This window comes from Chiloscyllium plagiosum, unplaced genomic scaffold, assembly GCF_037043375.1.
Source record: "Chiloscyllium plagiosum isolate Xiang-an unplaced genomic scaffold, Cpla_swu_hap1 HiC_scaffold_49, whole genome shotgun sequence".
NCBI lineage: Eukaryota > Metazoa > Chordata > Chondrichthyes > Orectolobiformes > Hemiscylliidae > Chiloscyllium > Chiloscyllium plagiosum.
This window is the reverse complement of record NW_028270187.1, coordinates 20,390,852-20,408,167: the sequence shown is the minus strand read 5'-3', so window position 1 is coordinate 20,408,167 and position 17,316 is coordinate 20,390,852. Positions and strand designations below refer to the sequence as shown.

The 17,316-nt window shown below is 50.8% G+C and overlaps 1 long non-coding RNA gene across 1 annotated transcript in view; it reads left to right on the top strand.

Annotated features, from left to right (window-relative positions):
- The window catches only part of LOC148135647 (uncharacterized), a 133,948-nt gene extending 127,823 nt beyond the window's left edge, over window positions 1-6,125 (top strand). Inside the window, exon 3 of the long non-coding RNA XR_015755324.1 lies at window positions 6,009-6,125. This is a non-coding gene — a long non-coding RNA (uncharacterized LOC148135647). The remainder of the gene's footprint in view (window positions 1-6,008) is intronic.
- Window positions 6,126-17,316: the final 11,191 nt, after the last annotated feature.

Below are 17,316 nucleotides of genomic sequence, written 5' to 3'. Positions count from 1 at the left end.
CCCCTCTCAATCCCCCCTGTCTCCACTGTCCCCCCTCGTTTTACCCAACTCTCTGTCCCCCTCTCTCTGTCCTCCTCTCTGGCCCCCCTCTCTCTCCGTTCCCCTCTCTCTGTCCCCCCTCTCTCTATCCTCTTCTCTCTATCCCCCTCTCTCTATCCACCTCTCTGTCTCCCCTCTCTCTGTCCCCCCTCTCTCTATCCCCCTCTCTCTGTACCACCTCTCTCTGTCCCCCTCTTTCTCTGTCCCTCCCTCTCTCTGTCCCCACTCTCTGTCCTCCCTCTCTGTCCCCGTTTCTCTTTCTCCCTTCTTTCTTTCCACCCTCTCTCTGTCCCCTCTTTCTGTCCACCCCTCTCTGTGTCCCCCTCTCTCTGTACCCCCTCTCTGTCCGTTCCCCTCTTTCTGTCCCCTCTTCTCTATCCCTCCTCTCTGGCCCCCCTCTCTCTCCGTTCCCCTCTCTCTGTCCCCCCTCTCTCTATCCTCTTCTCTCTATCCCCCTCTCTCTATCCACCTCTCTGTCTCCCCTCTCTCTGTCCCCCCTCTCTCTATCCCCCTCTCTCTGTACCACCTCTCTCTGTCACCCCTCTCTCTTCCCCCTCTGCCCCCACTGACCCCCTCTCCCTCTGTTCCCTCCTCTCTCCGTCCCACTCTCTCTGTCCCCCACTCTCTGCACCCCCTCTCTCTCTGTTCCCCCCCCCCCTCTGTCCCTAGCTCTCTCTCTGTCCACCTCTCTGTGTACACCTCTCTCTGCCCCCTCTGCCGCCCTCTCTCTGTGAACCTCACTTTCTCTGCCTCCCACCCCTGTCTCTCCCCTCTCTGTCCCCCTCTCTCGGTCCCCCTCTCTCTGCCCCTCCTTCTCTCTGTCACCACGCTCTCAGTCCGCCCACTCTGAACCCCCTCTCTCATTCCCTTCTCTCTGTCCCCCCATCTCTCTCCCCCTGCCCCATCTACTGCGCCCCAGTCTCTCTGTCTCCCCTCTCTCACTGCCCCCACTCTCTCTGTCCCCTTTCTCTCTGTCCCTCCTTCTCCCTGTACGCCCCTCTGTCACCCCTCTCTCTCCCCCCTCCCTCTGTCCCCCTCTCTCTATCCCCCTCTCTCTGTCCCCCCTCTCTCTCCGTTCCCCTCTCTCTCTGTCCCCCTCTTTATGTCCCCCTTCTCTCTGTCACCCCATCCACCTCTCTCTGACCCCTCACGCCTCTTTCTGTCCCTCTCTCGCTGTCCCCCCCTCTCAATCCCCCCTGTCTCCACTGTCCCCCCTCGTTTTACCCAACTCTCTGTCCCCCTCTCTCTGTCCCTCTCTCTCTGTACCCCTCTCTCCCTGTCACCCCTCTGTCTGTCCCCCCTCTTTCTGTACCCTCCTTTCCATCTGTCTCCATCTCTCTGTCCACCTCTCTCTCTCTGTCCCCCCACTCACTATCACCCTCTCTCTGTCCACACTCTCTCTCTATCCCCTCTCTTTACACCCTCTCTCCCCATCTCTCCCCTACCTCTCTTTTGCCACTCTCTTGTCCCCCTCTCCATCTCTGTCCCCTCCCTCTCTGACCGCCCCCCTCTCTGTCCCCTCGTCTCTGCCCCCCTCTCTCTGTCCCACCCTCTCTCTGTCACCACTTTCTCTGTTCACCCCCCTCTCCCTGTCCCCACTCTCTCTGTCCCCCTATCTCTGCCCCCCCTCTGTCCCCCCGTCCCCCCTTCTCTGTACGCCCTGCTCTGTCATGCTCCTCTTTCCCCCTCTCTCTCTGTCACCTCCTCACTCTGTCCCTCCCTCTCTCTGTCCCCCCACTCTCTTCCCCATCTCTCTATGCCCTCTCTCTCTCCTATCACTCCATCCTCTCTCTTCCCCATTCTCTTGTCCCCCTCTCTGTCTGTCCCCCCTCTCTCTCTGATCCCCTCTCTCTATCCCCCTCTCTCTTTGACCCCCTCTCTCTCTGACCGCCCCCTCTCTGGCCCCTTCCTCTCTGCCCCCTCTCTCTGTCCCTCTCTTTCCCTGTCCCTCCATCTTTCTGTCACCACTCTCTCTGTCCGCCCGCTCTGTCCCCATCTCTCTTTCCCCCTCCTTCTTTCCACCCTTTCACTGTCCCCCTCTTTCTGTCCACCCCTATCTCTGTACCCTCCTCTCCTTCTGTCCCCATCTCTCTGTCCACCCCGTCTCTCCATCCCCCATCTCTCTCTTTCTCCCCTCTCTCTGGCACCCCCTCTCTCGGTCCCCACTCTCTCTCTGTCACCCTGTCTCTGAACCCCTCTCTCTCTGTCACCCCTCTCTCTTCCCCCTCTGACCCCCCTCTGACCAGCTCTCCCTCTGTTCCCTCCTCTCTCTGTCCTTCTTTCTCTGTCCCCCCTCTCTCTCTCGGTTCCCCCGCTCTGTCCCCCTCTCTCGATCCCCACTCTCTCTGCCCCCTCTCTCTCTGTCCCCCTCTCTCTTTCCTCTCTCTCTCTCTGTATCCCCCTCTCTCGCTGTCTTCCTCTCACTGTCCCCCCACTCTCTGTCCCCCCCCTCTCTGTCCCCCCCTCTCTCTCTGTCCCCCTGTCTCTCTGTACCCCTCTCTCAGTACAGCTCTCTCTGCCCCCTCTGCCGCCCCTGTCTCTGTGACCCCCAATCTCTCTGCACCCCCCCCCCACCCCACCGTCTCTCCCGCTCTCTGTCCCCCTCTCTCGGTCCCCCTCTCTCTCTGCCTCTCCTTCTCTCTTTTTCCCCGCTCTCAGTACGCCCCATCTGTCACCCTCTCTCATTCCCCCTCTCTGTGCCCCTTCTCCGTCCCCCTGCCCCCCTACTACGCCCCCGTCTCTCTGTCTCCCCTCTCTCACTGTCCCGACTCTCTCTGTTCCCCCTCTCTCCATCCCCCCTCTCTCTGTACCACCTCTCTCTGTCCTCCCTCTCTCTCTGTCCGCCTCTCTCTCTCCCTCCTCTTCCACTGTCCCCCTCACTCTGTCCCCCCGTCTTCCTCTGTCCCCCTCTCTCTCTGTCCTCCTCTCTCTCTGTCACCCCTCTCTCTGACCCCCTCTCCCTCTGTTCCCTCCTCTCTCTGTCCCCACTCTCTCTGTCCGCCCGCTCTCTATCCCCCTCTCTCTGTCCTCCGTTCTCTGTCCCCTCCCTCCCTCTCTGCCCCCCTCTCTCTCTGCCCCTCTCTCTCTGCCCTTTCTCTCTGCCCCCCTCTCTGTCCCCCTCTCTCTGTCCCCCTCTCTCTGACCCCCTCTCTTTGTCCCCTCTCTCTGCGTCCCCCCTTCTCTCTCTGTCCCCTCCCTCTCTCTGTCCCCCTCTCTCTGTCCCCCGTCCCCTCTCTCTCTGTCACCCCCTCTCTGTTCCCCCCTCTCTGTCCCCCTCTCTCGGTCCCCCTATACTCCTCTCTCTGCCCCCCTCTGTACCCCACTTTTTCTGTCCCCACTGTCTCTTTCCCTCCTCTCCCCGCTCTGTATTCCTGTCTGTCCCCCTTCTCTGTTCCGTCACTCTCTCTCCACCCCTCTCTCTCTGTCCCCCCTCTCTCTCTGCCCCTCTTTCTCTGTCACTCTCTCTCTCTGTCACCTCCCTCTCTCTGTCCCACTCTCTCTGTACCCCCTCTCCCCCCTCTGTCCTGCATCTCTCTGTCCCCCTCTGTCTCTGTCCCCCTCTCTCTGTCCCCCTCTCTCTCTGTCCCCTCTCTCTGCCCCCTCTCTCTGTCCCCCTCTCTCTGTGCCCCCTCTCTCGGTGTCCCCCTCTCACTCCCTCCTCTCTCTGTCACCTCCCTGTCTGTCCCCCCGTCCCCCTCTGTCCCCCACTCTCTCCATCCCCCACTATCTGTCGCCTCTCTCTGTCCCCAACTCTCTGTCCCCCTCTCTCTGTTCCCCACTCTCTGCCTCCCCCTCTCTGTCCCCCTTTCTCTGTTTTGTCTCTCAGTCCCCCTCTCTCTGTCCCCCTCTCTCTCCCGTTCTCTTTGTCCGCATCTCTCTGTCATCCCTTTCTCTCTGTCCCTCTCTCCCTGTCCCCCTCTCTCTGCCCCCATCTCTCTGACCCCTCTCTCTGTCCCCCTTTCTCTGTCCCCCTCTCTCAGTCCCCCTCTCTCTGTCCCCCTCTCTCTCCCGTTCTTTCTGTCCCCATCTCTCTGTCCCCCCTTCTCTCTGTCCCTCTCTCTCTGTCCCCCTCTCTCTGTGCCCCTCTCTCTCTGTCCTCCTCTCTCAGTCCCCCTCTCTCTGACCCCTCTCTCTTTCCCTCTTTCTCTGTCCCTCTCTCTCTGTCCCCCTCTCTCTGTTCCCCTCTCTCCCGTTCTCTCTGTCCCCATCTCTCTGTCCCCATCTTTCTGTCCCCATCTCTCTGAACCCCTCTCTCTGTCCCCCCTTTCTCTCTGTACCTCTCTCTCTGTCCCCCTCTCTCTGTCCCCCTCTCTCTGTCCACCTCTCTCTCTGTTCCCCTCTCTCTCTGTCCCCCTCTCTCTGTCCCCATCTCTCTCTGTCCCCCTCTCTCTCTCTGTCCCCCTCCCTCTCTGTCCCTCTCTCTCTGTCTCCCCTCTCTCTGTCCCCTACTCTCTGACCCCTCTCTCGTTATGTCTTCCACTATTTCTCTCTCTCTCCCTCACCTTTTCTCTCCCTTGCCCCCCCCCCCCCCCCTTCTCTCTCTCTCCCTCTCTCCCTGCTCCTTCACTCTCTCTCTACCATCTCTCACTCTCGATCCACCTACCTCGGTCTCTCTTTCTCCCCACCTCCCTCAGTTTCTCTCTGACTAAATATCTCTTCCTCCTGCCCCTCCCTCCCTCTCTGACGCAGCCTGTCTCCCTGACGCGTCCACCTCCCTCTGATCCAGATACTGGGAAGGCGGGTAGTGGGTGGTGCTGTGGCTGCATGTGGTTGGAGGGGTGGTTGTGAGATGATAGAGAGATGTGGGAGGTGAGAGGAGGGGGAAAAATGGAGTAGAGACGGAATTGCGGGAGGGAGACAGCCGGCAGGACAGAGAGAGTGCAGGGGAGGGGGAGAGGAAAGAGTGGAAGCAGGTGGAGAGAGTGGGGGAGAGGAAATGGGGAGGACAGGTTGGAATGGGAGGGACAGAGGGAGTTAAACCCAGCTCCTGAGCTCAGGGCGCGGTGCCCTCCCCTTCCCTGAGGACCAGGACTTGGGGCTGAGTCTGTCTCTCTCCAGCTCAGTTTCTCCAACACAAAGACACACAACAACATCGGTCACTCTGCTGCTCGGCACGCTTTAATCAACATTTGTATTGGTTACAAATGGAAATGATGGATACAGTCAGTGGGATGGTGCCTTTTCTCACTGGCCCCTGAGTTGTGAGAAACATTGAAATGTTTCCCTGTAACCCCCCTGTGGGATAAGGATGGACAACCCAGTGCTACCCTCAGTCTGTTACCATAGCGACAGGCTGCTCCATCGCTGAAACACTGAACTGAAAAGAGAAAATCCCGGATGGGATTAATGAAGGAATTTGATGGATGGATGGATTTGGGTGAAGGGATATTTCAGCACATTCTTCAGCTGCTGCCTGAACTTAGTCTGGGTCACGGCATAAATCGCGGTGTTGTGCAGCAACTGAGGAGCTGCAGCATGAAGCCCAATTCCTGCACAAAGTAATAGAGATACACAGACCGATACCCAAACTCATACAACCGTCTCCATATAGAAAACAGCATTAACGTTGACCATAACAGGATGAAATTGGCCGAGATCACAAACAGTAAAATGATGGATTTTGTTCGGTTTCTCATTTCTGTGTCAGACTGAGCGTCCCCATTGGTGTGAGTGCGGAGTCTCCTGCGGGCTCTGCTGGTCACTACAATGTGTCTGACGGTGAGAACATTGAGCAGCAGAACCAGGAGAAATGGGACACACGGGGTTAGAATGTGGTGGAGGGACCCGATTGTGACCCAGACAATGGAGAGTCGAACAGCGACTGTTACATCACAAAACCAGGGGGTGTTCACCAGCCAATACCGAGCCGAGAGCATAAAATACCAGGAAATGTCCTTTAAACAGCTCAGCACAGTCACTGCTCCCAGAACCACAGCCGCCGTCTTCTCACTGCAATATTTACTTTTCAGCTTCTGGCAACAAATGGCCACAAACCGATCAAAGGTGAAAGTGACGGTGAACCAGACAGAGCAGTCAGTGGCTGCATAAAGCAGGACGGCGTGGATATTACACACGGGGACGGAGTCCCTCAGGAAATAAAACTGTTCCCGATAAACAATGGGAATGTGTCTCAGGATCAGGTCGAGGATAATGATCAGGAGATCCGCCGCTGCCATGGCCCCCAGGTAACGTCTGACACATGGAGACAATCCACAATCTTTATAAAGCAGGACGTAGATGGTCACTACGTTAACTGTGAGGAAGGAAAACAAACCCATTATCCATCAGCCTGGAGGCAAAGGGACCCGTTTGATCGGGGACCCAGTGAGATTTTCAAATGTGTCCCTGTATTCAGGGATTTATTAAAATAATTGGAGCTGGAATAACAAATGGGAAGGTCGGCATTAATGACAAAAATGGCAGTTATAGAATGTCGGGGACAGAACGTTCCGGGGAATGTCAGTTATGGAATGTCGGGGACAGAGAGTTCTGGGGAATGTCAGTTATAGAAGGTCAGGGACAGAACGTTCCGGGGAATGTCAGTTATAGAATGTCAGGGGCAGAACGTTCCGGGGAATGTCAGTTATAGAATGTCGGGGACAGAACGTTCCGGGCAATGTCAGTTATAGAATGTCGGGGGCAGAACGTTCCGGGGAATGTCAGTTATAGAATGTCGGGGACAGAACATTCCGGGGAATGTCAGTTATAGAATGTCGAGGACAGAACGTTCCGGGGAATGTCAGTTATAGAATGTCGGGGACAGAGAGTTCTGGGGAATGTCAGTTATAGAAGGTCAGGGACAGAACGTTCCGGGGAATGTCAGTTATAGAATGTCGGGGGCAGAACGTTCCGGGGAATGACAGTTATAGAATGTCGGGGACAGAACATTCCGGGGAATGTCAGTTATAGAATGTCGGGGACAGAACGTTCCGGGGAATGTCAGTTATAGAATGTCGGGGGCAGAACATTCCGGGGAATGTCAGTTATAGAATGTCGGGGACAGAACGTTCCGGGGAATGACAGTTATAGAATGTCGGGGACAGAACATTCCGGGGAATGACAGTTATAGAATGTCGGGGACAGAACATTCCGGGGAATGTCAGTTATAGAATGTCAGGGACAGAACGTTCCGGGGAGTGTCAGTTATAGAATGTCAGGGACAGAACGTTCCGGGGAATGTCAGTTATAGAATGTCGGGGACAGAACATTCCGGGGAGTGTCAGTTATAGAATGTCGGGGACAGAACGTTCCGGGGAATGTCAGTTATAGAATGTCGGGGACAGAACGTTCCGGGGAGTGTCAGTTATAGAATGTCGGGGACAGAACATTCCGGGGAATGTCAGTTATAGAATGTCAGGGACAGAACGTTCCGGGGAATGTCAGTTATAGAATGTCAGGGACAGAACGTTCCGGGGAATGACAGTTATAGAATGTCGGGGACAGAACATTCCGGGGAGTGTCAGTTATAGAATGTCGGGGACAGAACGTTCCGGGGAATGTCAGTTATAGAATGTCGGGGACAGAACGTTCCGGGGAGTGTCAGTTATAGAATGTCGGGGACAGAACGTTCCGGGGAATGTCAGTTATAGAATGTCAGGGACAGAACGTTCCGGGCAATGTCAGTTATAGAATGTCGGGGACAGAACGTTCCGGGGAATGTCAGTTATAGAATGTCGGGGACAGAACGTTCCGGGGAATGTCAGTTATAGAATGTCGGGGACAGAACGTTCCGGGGAGTGTCAGTTATAGAATGTGGAGGACAGAACGTTCAGGGGAATGTCAGTTATAGAATGTCAGGGACAGAACGTTCCGGGGAATGTCAGTTATAGAATGTCATGGACAGAATGTTCCGGGGAATGTCAGTTATAGAATGTCGGGGACAGAACGTTCCGGGGAATGTCAGTTATAGAATGTCGGGGACAGAACGTTCCGGGGAATGTCAGTTATAGAATGTCAGGGACAGAACGTTCCGGGGAATGTCAGTTATAGAATGTCATGGACAGAATGTTCCGGGGAATGTCAGTTATAGAATGTCGGGGACAGAACGTTCCGGGGAATGTCAGTTATACAATGTCGGGGACAGAACGTTCCGGGGAATGTCAGTTATAGAATGTCAGGGACAGAACGTTCCGGGGAATGTCAGTTATAGAATGTCATGGATAGAATGTTCCGGGGAATGTCAGTTATAGAATGTCGGGGACAGAACGTTCCGGGGAATGTCAGTTATAGAATGTCGGGGACAGAACGTTCCGGGGAATGTCAGTTATACAATGTCGGGGACAGAACGTTCCGGGGAATGTCAGTAAAAGAATGTCAGGGACAGAACGTTCCGGGGAATGTGAGTTATAGAATGTCGGGGACAGAACGTTCCAGGGAATGTCAGTTATAGAATGTCTGGGACAGAACGTTCCGGGGAATGACAGTTATAGAATGTCATGGACAGAACGTTCCGGGGAATGTCAGTTATAGAATGTCGGGGACAGAACGTTCCGGGGAATGTCAGTTATAGAATGTCGGGGACAGAACGTTCCGGGGATCTCCTTGACCTGTCCATCACCTTTCCCCCTACCCACCCCACCAACATGATGTACTGTACCTGGACACACTTTAACATTAATGTGGTGAGAGACGGAGGGTCCAATCACAGGAATGGGAACTAAAGGCATTGCCAGATCAGCTGAAATGGTTAGATATCCCACATTCTCAATCCACCACACAGAACCAGCCCAGACACCAACCCAGGGGAGATATCTGTTCACCGTGGAACACTGTGCAGACCAGGCCAGTGTCCTGCTCAGTCCAACCCAGCAATCTGTCCAGATTCATCCATTGCACTGGTCAATACAACGCAGCAATCTGTCCAGAGTGGAGCACTGCACAGATCAGATCAGGGCATTGACCTATAATCCCAGACCATATATCTGTCCACCGAGGTGAGAAGTGCAGACCACAGCAGTGCTCTGATCGATAACCCCGTAGTAGATATCTGTCCAACACGCGGAGCTGTGCAGACCACAGCAGTGCATTATCTATAAAACTCAACCAGATAGTCTGACCAGCACAGCGACCTGCGCAGTGATCACCCGGGAATTAATCTGTAACCCAGGAGCAGTTACCCTCCCAGCATGTAGGGCTGTGTACACCACCCCTGTGCTTTGATCAGTTACTGTGTGTTCGATCACTGCCCAGTGTGGGGAAACTTTCAGCGCGGGCTGGAAGTGACAGGATGTACAGCTCACATCCATTTCCAACTCCATATCTCCATTGTGCCCTAACAAGGGTGTGCTGTGAGTGTGAACATCACTGCCACAGAGATACAGAAATGGAGGGGGAATCAGTTTAAACAATAACAAATGGGAGGGGTATGGGAATTAGACAGAGAGGGGGACACTGAGAGACAGTGTTATGGAAGGATGTGTTCCCAGGTTTCAGAACGCAGAAATGAAAACATTTTAACTGCATCCTGTAAGGTAAGTGTTTCCAGGAATTGTAGGTGAACATGATATTGGTGGGAGTTCAGATGATGCAGAGTTTTGGATGAGTATTTGGTCTGCAGCTTTGTATCTGGGTGTAGGGTCAGCAGAGTCTTTGGCTCATTGAGCTAAATCTAACAATAATTTGTCTCAGTGCCATTTCCATTGACTGTGACGGAGGGATCATCTACACTGGGCCGAACTAGTTTTCTGGTGCTATCTTATCGAACTCACCTCATTAACCACCCACCCCATGGTGTCCCTCTCATTCAATACCAGCCCGATTCTCCCACCCAATATGGCTGGAGGTACTCACCATCGCCCGGGTGTCCCTGGATATTCCATGATCCATGACACTGGCACCATCTTTAAAAGGCCACTGAGCACACGGTTGAGCTTTCTCTGTTAGGAACTGCCCTGCACAGTTTACCTCAAGCATGGCAGATAAGGGGTAATTATACCACGGTTTGTCGACAGGAACACGGAGGTCCTGGTGAATGGGCTAGTACAGAGGGGGACCATTCTCTTCCCAGAGTGGGCCACACCACCAGACCCACCGAGCATGGTCTGAGCTCACACCCAGCTCAGTGCAGTATCTGCGGTCTGAAGAAATGCCCAGCAATACAGGACAAGCATCAATAACCTTCCCCGCTCTGTCAGGATAAGGCTCACCGTAATCTCTCTGCTCCCTCACACTCACTGTATATCTGTTATAGCACCGACCCCCGAACAAGGCTCATGGTCCATCACTCTCACTGCCGCATGCTGCAACTTCTCGCTCTCTCTATGTCTCTGTCTGTCTCTTTCTCTCTCTCTCTCTCTCTCTCTCTCTCTCTCTCTCTCTCTCCCCCTCCACTTTACCCCCCCCCACCACCACCATATTAACAACACCGCATGGATACAACAAAGTGGACTGACTCCCTCCAGACACCTCACCATGACCATGTCCCTCACCTACACCAGCACTAACAGCAGGGCCACCCACTCCCACACTCCCTCTCTCCTCCCTTTCTCCCTTTCCAGGAGAAACTACCTGGAATAGGACAGGAAGGGCCTATCCGGGTGGTGGAGTGCCCGATATCCGTTCCCTCACCCCCTTCCCCTGCCATGTGGGGAGGACCCTGGTATAAGCTGGAGAGGATCGGGACACCTCGTGTGGAGATTCTGAAACATCCACGTCCCACCGACCGAGTAAGGAGCAATGTTCAGTGAAGGTCAATTCTCACTTTAAACCCCCTGGCAGCTCCGTTTCCCCCCGGCACAACCTCGAAGCCGTGGCCCTGATGCCATCTCCCTTTTGTGTCGAGCTGGTACAAATGGAATCCCCCCGGTCTCGGTGGGCAGGAGGGTGGGCTCACAACACATCGTCACCACCACCTCCCAGGAAGGGAGCACGGAGGCTCCCTCCTACACCTCCCCCTGCAACCAGCTCAGATACTGAAACTAATCTTTGATAGTTACTGCTCTCCCCACCTGTCCTGACATCTTCAACAATCTGTGCTCATATACACCCAGCGCCCTCTGCTCCTGCAGTCCCTTTATAATGGCACAGCCTGTTTTAAACTGTCTTTCATTGTATTTCCTACCAAAGTGTATCACCTCACACAGCTCTGCACTGATCCCCATCTGCCTTAAACCTGAACACTACACCAACGTGTGATTGTCCTGTTAGAGTTCCACACTGTCCTCCATAGACTGCAGAGTTCTTCCAGGTTCGGTGCCATCTACAAACATTGAGATTGTTACAGCGTCACAGTCCCCATGTAACACCTGAAATCCTACCCCACACACACGAGTGTGAGCAAGTGAAATACTGATATATTCCTATAGACAGAGTCGACATACTGTCAATGGAGCAACAAAAATCCTGCACACACCAGACGGAGCAAATGAAATATTGACAAACCACAGAGCAAAAGAAATCCGGATAGGTCCCACTTATCGATATTCACCAGGGTATAATGTGATGAATTTGAAAGCGTTTACTGTACCTCTAAGCGAGGGTGAATGCTGTTCTGAACGGAGAGCTTACAAGCTCCTGTGGTATGAGGAGGATGGCAGACCCAGACACAGTATATTACTGTAGAGCTGGAGTCGGGTAATAAGCAGTTAAGAGAAGGGGGGGGGGGAGGTCCCAGAGTTGTGAATAGTTGATATAAAATGTTCACTTTCAGAGTTAAAAAATAAATTGATGTTTTTATTTAAACAGTGGGATTTGGTAGATCTGACACTCATATTTTAACAGTTTACGAGGCGAATTGAGCATTTCTTTATGCTTCATTTAAGTTACCAGATGAGCTGCACGTAGTGCCCTAACCATCCCTGTGTGTGTATCTGTGTGTCTGTGTGGGGCAGGTCTGGCAGTCTCTGTGGTGCTTCAAGTGATGCAATGCCACCCTCTGCTGGCCTCCCCACGCCACTGCACAGACATTGGCAGAGGGTGAAAACCAACAGGGATTCATTCAGAGAGGGGGAGGGCGAGGGCAGCTGCTCACAGCACCATCCAAACTGATGTCTTATCCATGGACTGATCTAAATGTCCTTTAAACGTTGTAACTGTTCCTGCTTTCACCATTTCCTCTGGAAGTTCATTCCACACACAAGCTAGATTCTATCTCAAATAATTACCTCTCATGACTTATGTAAATCTTTTTCCTCGCACCTTAAAATATCCCTCAGTTTTGAACCCCCAACTCTAGGGAAAATACATCAGCCCTTCAGCTTATCTGTGCCCTTCATTATTTTATAAATCTCTGTAAAGTTTCCCCGTCATCTCATCCTCTCCAATGAAAAATGTCCCAGCATACCAAGCCTCTCCTTATAGCTCACTCCCTCCTTTCCCAGCAACATCCAGGTTAATCTGTTCTCAACCCTCTCCAGCTTAATTATATCAAGGTCAATAATATCAAAGTGAATAGTCAAGGTGTTTTCGAAGGGTACGGGAAGTCCAAAACTAGAGGACTTAGATTTAAGGTGAGAGGGGAAACATTTAAAAGTGACCTAAGGGGCAGCTTTTTCATCCAGAGGGTGGTGTGCCTATGGAATGAGCGGGCAGGGTGACCAGACTGGACACAGTATTCCAGAAGGGGGCTCACCAATATCCTGTACAACCACAACATGACGTCCCAATTCTGATACTCAAAGGTCTGACCAATGAAGACAAGTGTGTTAAACACCTCCTTAACCACACTCTCTGTATGAGATGCAAATTTTAAAGAATTATACCTGACGGCCTAGGTTTCTAGGCCCTACTTTTAATTGTATAGATTCTGCTCTTGTTTGATCTACCAAATCCAATACCTCTCATTAATCCAAACTAAACTCCATCTGCAACCCCTCAGTCCAGTGTGTGATATTATTGCCACCTCACCCACCCCCTTCAGTTTTAAAATGCCCATCCCCCTCTCCAGGAGGCCTGCACACTCCGGCCTTGATTTTCACAAAGACCCCGAGCTAGGGTTGCCTTAGTGGATAGGGGGAGGTGGGACAGATTGAAGACCCAGTCAGTGAGGAGGAGAGGTTGGACAGTAACAACTGGCCTGGTATCATTTCATTGTTTTAGGAAGAAGGCAGTCGCACATTAGAGTTGGTTAAGAGTGATCGGTGTTTTGGGACCAGAAATTAAGCTCTTCCTTTGTCTCTGGTGTTCAGTAATAAATATCTATTTCAGATCCTTCATTGGGCAGAGTGTGTCTGCAGGATTTCTTTCCCTAATATTGCAGACTACAGATAATAGCGATTAAAGATGGTCATAGTTAATTTCGATGGCACAGCACGTGGACGCAACATCCTACAGTTGAGACAAATATCTTGCATTTGATTAATAATACAAAGTGTTGTTTGTAATTCAGTAATGGTAACCTGATTGTAATACATACACACCGAGCAGAAAGTGGGCTCTAAAATATGACTCAAAATCTGTGTATGGTAGTGTGCTGGGTAGTGTCCCTGCCTCTGAGCTAGATCTCTGGATTTGATTCCAATTCCTGAACTTGTGTGGTAGTGCTCCAAGCTCTGGACTAGAAGGACTGGATCCAAGTCCTGCCTGTTGCAGAGGTATGTCCCAGCATGTCAGAACGGGCTGATGAACAAACACACAGGAGAACAATGGTACAGCTTTATGGGTATTGCTCAGTGAGTCTAGTGTCCCTACCTCCGGGCACAAAGGTCTAGGGGTAAATCCCACAGAAGTGTCTCATAATGCACCTGAACAAACTGATTAAAATGGATTTAGAATTGTGGCTTGATGGAGAAGGAAGAGGTATCAGTGTTGAATTTCTGAATTTAGGCCCAGGATGACTGAAAGTACAGCCATTCGTGTTGATTGGAGTCACATTTCGCAGCAGTAAAGGTTTATAAAATCAAAATGGCCATGGATAGGGTGAGTAGTCAGGGGTTTTTCCCCAGGTTCGGGGCGTCCAATACGAGAGGGCATTGTTTGAAAGTGAGAGGGGAAAGGTTTTGATGAGGCCTAAAGAACACCTTTTCACACAGAGGGTGGTGAGTGTATGGAATGAGCTGCCAGAGGAAGTGGTGGAGGCTGGTACAACTACAGCATGTACAGCATGTAAAAGGAGCATTTCCAGCAATTTCTGTATTTGTTTAAAAAAACATTCATTTTAACACAGGTATTCTGAATAAATTAAACATTTTATTTTTTTAATGACGCAGGGACATGTAAACATATTTCAAAGTGACCGAGACCATTTTCTGCTAAGGGTATGGCTCTGTGTATGTATGACAGCAGCAATGGTGCACCTACATGGAACAGGGAATGTGATGGGGACATAGTTTGGACAATATACAAGGAAAGCTCACATGGTACAGTTTGGGAGAGGATGGCATTACTGTGTGATTCAGCTCAGAGAGGGAGACAATGTAATCTGCCTGAGAAGGAACGGCCTCTTGCACACTCACTCCTTCATTGTTCCTCATCACAGCAATGTTTGCGATCTAAAATAGAACCTCTAAAGTCATCGTTACCATTCTTAATTGAATGGAATCCCTGCAGTGTGGAAACAGGCCTTTTGGGCCAACAAGTCCATATCCACCTTCCCAATCCATTTCCCTATATTTACCTCTGACGTATGTACGTAATCTAGATATCCCTGAACACTACAGATAATTTAGCATGACCAATCCACCGAACCTACACAGTTTGAGCTGTGGTAGGAAACTGGATCACCCATTAGAAGCTCACACAGACAAGGGGCGAATGTGCAAACTCCACATAGACAGTCACCCAAGGCTAGAATCGAACCCAATTCCCTGGTGCTGTGAGGCAGCAGTGCTAACCACCGTGCTACCCTTTGGGTGATCCCTAACCAGAATTCACTGGAATCTCCTCACTGCCTAAAGCAAAGGGAATTCAGCCAAATCCAACTCTCTCAGGATGTTGGTGAGGCTACTTTAAGAATACTGTGTACAACTCGGTTGTCTGCAGAAAATATTTATACAGATGACCCAGGACTGGAGGTTTGAGCTTCGGGGAGAGGTTGATTAGGTTGAGGCGTTTCCCCCTGGAGTGTAAGAGGCTGAGGGGTGACATTATAGAGCTGTATAAAATCATCAGGGGCATGGATATTCTGGTTAGCCACGTTCTGATCCCAGTATAGGGGAGTCCAGAACAAGAGAGCAAAGGTTGAAGGCGAGAGGGCGAATGATTTAGAAAGGACCTGAAGATAAATGTTTCACAAAGAGAGTGTTGTGTGTACAGAAATTGCTGTCAGAGAAAGTGGTCAAGTTGGGTACAACCACAGGAGGAATATTGGCCAAATGCTGGCAAATGGGACTAAATCAGATTTGATATCTGACCGGAGTGAACAGATGGACTAACGGGTCTGTTTCCGTTCTGCAGGGCTCTCTGCAGGATTCTATAAGAAGAATGATGAAAAATTCTTAAAGGACCTTTCAAGTGGGAAATCTCTTCACTAGAAGTTTTTATTCTGCCTCGATGTTCACATGGACTGAAAACTGCGTTAGTTAAATATTTGACAGGGAAGTGAGTCACGGATAATGGGACACAGACAGGAAAGTGGGGCTGAGACCACAACCTGATCAGCCACAGTCTTAGTGCCTGGTGGAGAAGGCTCAAAGTATCTAATGACCCACTCATGCTCCTCAGTCCCCTGTTCCTGTGTTCCATTCAGCCCCTCATACCTGCTAGACAGGAGCGGTTGGAGGCTACTTACATCTATAACCTGATGCACAGAAACAGAGGAGACCATTCAGCCCTTCAAGACAGTCCCACACGCTTTGATGTGATTTGGGAAATGTAATTGGAAAACCCAGGCTGGGTATGAAAGAGGCCCCTCATCTCGCTTCACAAAATTTCCCCTCTCTGCAACTTGTGCTTCATTTGTTGGTCATATTATAGACCCAAATTCACTGAGAATATAGACAACTTACCTCACCCACAGATGACTCACAAAATCCTCTGGTCTCCTTGGCTGCAATATTCAGTAATTGCACATTCATGAAAATAACACCCACTAACTTTCCAATAACAGAATGTGAGTACATTAGAAACAGGGGCAGGTCAATCACTCCCCAAGCCTGCCTTGTCCTTCCCTGAGATCATGGCTGATATGCTCTTGGTCTCAAATCCTCTTTCATTCCCAATTCTTCATCGCCCTCAATTATCTGACAGGTCAATATCCATCGACCTTGTCTTGAAATACTTTCAGTCATCTAGCTCCCTGAACAGTGTTGAGAACAGAAATCCTGACATTCAATACCACCTGTTTGAAGAAAGCACTCGCTGCTCCTATATCATGGCTTCTTGATATGAACAAAAGAGGCTGACACAAGGGTTCAGGCAAAAATGACTGGCCCTGATATCAAGGCAGTGGTTAACTTCTGAAGCATCAAGGAACGTAACAAAACTGGACTTAATGGGAATCAGAGTAAACTCTCCAGTGTTTGGGGTCAAACATGGCACAATGGAAGATGTTCATATCTCAGTCATGTGGTCAGCTCTGTGGGAGATCCTCAGGGTAGCTTCCTCTTCACAAACATCTTTAGCTTCTTCATCAATGTCTCCCCGCCCCCACCCTCCCCACCATAAGATCAGAATGTGGGGATGGTCACTGAAGATTCCACAATGTTCAGAGGTTTGTTCCGGTAAAGTGTCTGTAACATTCATGTAACAGCACTGCCTGACGCTGCACATTGCCACAGTAAAACAAGAGTTCATTCAGCACCTCACTCTGGTTTCACAGGAATATGAGGAAGTCATTCAGACCATTGGCAGTATTGGAGAAGAACAGGGACAGCCCATTCAGTGCCTACCGCATATAACTCAGGAAGAGAAGGAGTCTAGTCTGATGGACCACGCCAGAGGCCCTCAAAAATATTTGAGGGCGGTAACCTAGACTCTAATATTTTCATATTTTAAATGAAATGTAAACTGTCTGTTCCAGATGCAATGTGACTGGTCAAACTACTCGTTGTGAAGCAAAACATCATTTATTTAAACACGGAAGATAAAATGAAACCATGGAAAGGGAAATTTAGAATAACTTAATTCTATTGGCCAAGTTAACAGAATAATAGATCGTGGAGCTATTACTAATGAACTGTTCCAATACAGGAAAATCGCATAACCACAGCCCTTGGCAAAAAGGAATATTCAGACACAGAATGTCACAAATATTTCTCCAATCCAGGAATTAAAAACAGCAGCAAGAGAAAATTCAGAGAGTGTAGCAGCCAGGAGATAGTCACTGAAGCTTCCAACTCTATGGAGACCCCAATAGTTTCTGTTATTACTGAGAAAGCAAAACCCAGAGATCCTAATCTGTGA